Here is a 5,835-nt window from a genome sequence, read left to right as displayed (position 1 = left end):
ATTTATAAGAGAAATGGGACACATTAAACCGAAATTTTTGCTAATGAATTAATTAATTACGGTTGGTGAATTTAAGACTAATTATTGATATTAATTATCTGAATTACATGAATTGTCATTTCACTACTTGATAGCTAATGATGGTAACATAGACTGTCATATATCACTCTTGAAAGGAAAACTTTAAATTTCATAGTTTGTCCCTATTGTTATACGTTATTAATTGCTAGTTACAAATGTTAAATTATAGTAATTGTTAAAGTAATGAAGTTTATTGTGGTAATAATTAATATTGATAATAATATGACGTCAAATAATTATCAAATGATAATACTATCAGTCAAAAAATGTATCATTAAATGACATCTCCTAATTACTCTTAGATTGAAAAGAAAAAGCTAAAAAGCTAAATTCCCGGTGATATAACCGATCAGTTTTGTGTGGATTATCTTTTTTCACGGATAATTATTCGTATGAAAAATAACAAGATAATGCATGATAAGATTTATCATTTTTTGATTTCAATTTCTTTTAGATTCAAATAATTTAATAATGCAATTGTAAGGATAGTTTTCCTTTGTATGTATTCTTCAATTTGCATAAATTAAGTTAGCATTTTATGCAATAAATGTGTGATTAATAAAAACTTTTGTAATCAAATAAATGATATAAATATTGTTTTTTTTTTTTGTTTATTTAAATGATAATTTGATACTTTCATAATGTAAATTAATCGGAATAATCTGCCATTTAATATTCAATAACAGAAAAATATTAAAACTATTCAATAAAAAAATATTAACAGAAAATAATTTTTTTAAAAATTTGCAAAACTTTTCAAATTTCCAACTTTGTGCTAAGAAATTAATTAACAAATGAAATTGATTAACAAAAAAAAAAAAGGGACAATTAATATCAATAAAAAATGTAAATAAATGAATAAGTAATGAATGACTGATCGGATGGAAATGATGAAATTTGGGGATGAAGAAAAAATATGAAATTTATCGAAATTAAAGTTTAAACCAAAATTTAATTTTTTTTGTCGAGAATATATCAAGCGACTTTGATTCTTCGTCGCCTTCCTAACAATTTAAATTGATTGTATCCTAATACTTCGTAATTTTGGCATTCAAAATTCATTCCAATACTTTTGCACATCATTATCGTAGTAGTTAGGGGGATGTTGATAATAATCATTTCAATATCTCCCTCTCTATCCTACTCTTAATTCAAAAATTAAATTATTTCTAAGACAGGAATTTGGTAATTAGTAGTAGTAGTAGTAGTAGTAGTAGTAGTAATATGTATGTATCATCATTTAATTTAATTTAGAAGAAGGGGAATAAATTCTGAGATAGTTTCTTTTTTTTTTTCTAATAAAACTTATAATTTTATAATTTAAGAAGTTTAAAAAAAGAAAAGAGGAAGTTATGAATGATAATAAAAGTAATTTGTTTAGGTAGAAGAGATGGTAATAGTATAAAATGATTTCCTTTCATTGTTAAATTTAATTTAATTTTAGAAGAAGAAAAAAGAAAAGCAAAAAAGAGGAAAGAAAAAGAAATATACTTTCTTTTTTTTTTTTTTAAATGGAAATTGAAGTAATTTAGTGTAACGAAACGAATTTTTTGAGTTTTTTTTTTTTCTGTCCTTTTTCTTCATTTTAAATTAACTGAAATAATTAGATAAAGAGAAAAAGAATGTGAAAAATAGAGTGTAAAATAAACATTATTTAAAAAATAAAAAAAAAACATTTCTAATTAAACCGGTTTTTAACCACTTTTTTCCCGAAAAATTTATTCGTTTTTTTTTCTTTTTTTTTGGTGACAGTAACAAAATTAAATCAAATTTGATTTACTGCAAAAAACGAATAATTTTTTTTTCCTTTTTTGTTTTTGGAAGTAATGCCGAAGTTTTTTTTTTTGTTAATGGTAATGATCGTGATAATGATAATGATGATCATGATAGAGATGATGATGATGATGATGATGGTGGTGATAAATGTCGCATAAAACGGACACATCTATAATTCTTTCATCCTCTCCCAAAAAAAAAAAAAAAAATTGCGATTTGTTATGTTTGATAAAATTTGAATTTTGAAAATCATTTTTTTCTCAAAAAAAAAAAATCATTTACGGAAAAAAATATGGTAATTTGATAAGCAATAATGATAAGAAGGTAGAGAGAGGGGAGGAGAATATTTAGAAGTGATAAGTTTGAATTTAGAGAGGAAGATCTTCTGTATTTAAATTTAAATTGAATTTAAATAGCAATTTCGGAAGGCTAAAATTATTCAAATATTATGTAAAATATATCTCTTCATTTGTTGTTAAATCTGCTATAAGCACATATCAAATACTATTAATTATCATAAAATAGATGTATGAGTGGAAAAAAAAAAAAGCGAACATTTCACATTTCTTAAAACAATTTCGGAAAATTTTTTTTATCAAACAAAAAAGTTTTTATTATTTAGCGAAAGATAAAAGAATATTGATATTGATAAATTTTAATTTATATTTCAAATATAAGAACTGTAAAATTTATTGATAAACAGATGATTGTTAATATAAGAGCTTGTCATTACAGTAATTTAAAATAAGAACAAATTTGTTTTTTTTTTCTAAAAAATTTTCATCTTTATTCGTTTTTTTTTTAAAGAAGTGATCTCATGGATTATTAAGCATAAATCATTGATAATCTTTTAATTTCTTCTTTTTTCTTTTAAACTAATTCTTTTCAAAGAGATTAAAATTAGAAATTAGAAATTTTTTTTTTTAGAACAATTATTTTACTTTATTATTACATTTTCTAAAATGCTTAAAAATTAATTGTCATATATCTCGTAAGTTTAGCATTAAATAATCTTTGCTTTTTTTTTTCCCAACTATTCTCTTATATTTTCTATTATTACTTTTTTCTTTTTTACTGTATTACTTAAATATGTCATTATTAATTTGTTTTTTTTGTCGTTTTATCCTTACTTTTTTCTTCTTCCACACAAATTTAACTTTTTTTCTTTTTTTGATTTTTATAGGATTGACTGACAATCGAACAAAAAAAAATTTACTAATTTTTTTTTTTTAATATATTATTGCAAAAAGAAAAATTAAAAAATTTTTCGAGCAATGTTTGTCTTTTTTTTCTTTTCTTTTTTTTGTTTTTTTCTTTTCTTTTTTTTCTACTTCAAAAAGTAATTTTTTTTTTTTTTTTTAAATTTTTTATAAGAAAATAGATAGGTTCATTTGAGTAATGTCCGTTAAATGATCCAATCATCAATATCTTCCTTTTACCTTTTACCCGTTTTTCTTTTTCTCATTCCTGTAAACTTCTCTCTTCTCTGATTACAATTGATCATAAATGAATGAAATGTTTGAAATAAATGAATGAATTTAACTTCCTTTCTTTTTTTCCTTTTTTTTTTTTGCGGTTCCTTTTTAAAACGGTAACATAAAAGACAAAAAATTTTCTTTCATTTTATATGAAAAAAAGAAAAAAGAAAAAGCGTCCGAAATTTTCTTAAAAAAGTCATTAAATTTGAAATTACTGTCTATAAATTATTGATTGTATGAAAATTACTGTATGTTTTGCATATTTTACAATTAAACTAATTAAGACATTTCAATTAAAATTTAAAAATGAATGATTTGAGATAAGTGAAGGAATTTTTTTTTTTAGTTTACAAATGAATATTTTATAATTTTAGTTAATTTTTCTTTCTCTCTTTTTTATTATTAATTTTTTTTTTCTCTTTAATTTTTCTCTCTCTCCTTTTTATTATTAATTTTTTTTTCTTCTCTTTAATTTTTCTCTCTCTCTTTCCCTCTCTAAAATCATCTTTTTCTTTCTCCTTAAAATTAGTTTTTCTCCCTCTTTTTCTTTTTTAAAGATTTTAATTTTTTTTTCTTCTTTATTTAAATATTATTATATTAATAATGCTTTTTTATCATTTTCATTCGTTCTTTTTCTAATATTTGATTTGAATGAATGATTATTTTCAATTTTCACTCCAAAGAAAACGGATTTTTTTTTTTTGAATTTAATTAAAATTTTTATTGTTGTACTTGAAAAAAGAAAAAAAATTGATAAATTTTTATTCATTTTCATTTTAATACATTCTCTAATGTGTAGCACTACATGTAATGTATTAAAGGAATGTATTTAAATTAAATTTCAAAAAAGAAAAAAGGATTTATTTTTATATAAATCAAATAGAATAAAATTTAGTTTGCCTTTTTTTCTTATTGAAATAATTTAAAATCGCTTTTTTTTTCTTTTTCGGCCCTTAATATCACTGAATTTTCTGGTTTTTTTTTTCCGTATTTCTTCAGAAAAAAGTTAATTTGTTTTTGTTAATTAGTTGATAAAATTAAGCGCTAATTACTTCGCTAATGACGTGACTTTTTTCTTTCTTCCAAATGCAATTAATTATATCTCTTTCCTATTTCTTATTTTATATACATTTATATCAAATTTCATTTTGATAAGTAACATATCTTAAAAAATCATACTGTAAAAACAGAAGTAAAGTTATTTTTTTGAATAATAAAAGATAGAACGATTAAAGTTACAATTATTTTAAATTTGAAGTTTTGATAGGTGTTTAAAAATTTAATTTTTATCAAAATATGACGAAAATGTTGTGGTAAATGTTGTAATTAAAATTTTGGGAAATTTTTATTAAATTTTTACTAAAAATAAAAATTTATTTTACTAAAGAAATTCTTATTTTATTTAAAAAGGAAAATAATTTTGGAAAAATTTTATTAAATTGCGAAATTGACAATTATTTTACTTATTTATTTCATCTTTTCTAGTCAATTTGTTTTCACTTTATTTCCTGTTTATTAAAAAATAAAAAATAAAAAATAAAAAATTCTTAAAATTCCAATTTTTTTTAACTTAAAAATTTTTTTCAACTTAAAAAATGTAAATGAAATATGAATGGAAATTTTGAATGTATTTTCAGTGTTTTATTTTCCATTTTTTGTCATCATAAATTTAGGAAAGAATGACAGTAGACATTAGGAAAAGTTTAAGGATGACACGAAAGGTCAAATATTTGCATCTATTCATCTCTTCATCATTTAATTATATATGCATATTAGATTGTATGTATTGATGTGATCCGGAAGGTATATGTTTATATCTTTCTTTCATTTAATTCCCTAAAGAATTCTATCAGAGTTTAAGAAGACAGATTTAGATAATATCTGAATATAACCATTACTGAAAAATGATGGGAAATAATGGGGATGACATTTGACATTTGACCTGAAAATTATTCATTATATTTTCATCATTTATTTTTAATCAATAAAACATTTCAATTGACTAATTTTAATTTCGGCAATAAAAAAATATGGTGAAATAAATGAAATAATTATTGTTTTATAATATTTATCTTATCAGATTAATATTTTATCGGTAACTATTAAAGTTGATATGATATGGAATTGAATTTGAATAAAGTTAATTACATTATATGATAAACAGTTTTTATTATCATAGTGATAAAGTTTAATCACGTACAATTAAGTTAATCTCAATATATATGATAAGCTTTATTGTCATAGCAATCACATACAACTGAGTTAATCTCAATATATATGATAAGTTTTATTGTCATAGCAATCATATACAACTGAGTTAATCTCAATATATATGATAAGCTTTGTTGTCATAGTAATCATATACGACTTTGAATTCATTCAATTTAATTACAATATTTTGTCTTTATTATTATATTAGTATATGTTTATAGCATAATGTAATGGACATACGAATTATTCAATTTATGTAATTTAAATAAGCATGAATATAATTTATTAA

This window comes from Loa loa, assembly GCF_000183805.2.
Source record: "Loa loa unplaced genomic scaffold supercont3.72, whole genome shotgun sequence".
NCBI classification, from domain to species: Eukaryota; Metazoa; Nematoda; class Chromadorea; order Rhabditida; family Onchocercidae; genus Loa; species Loa loa.
The sequence above is the reverse complement of the archived record's forward strand: the minus strand, read 5'-3'. Positions refer to the sequence as shown.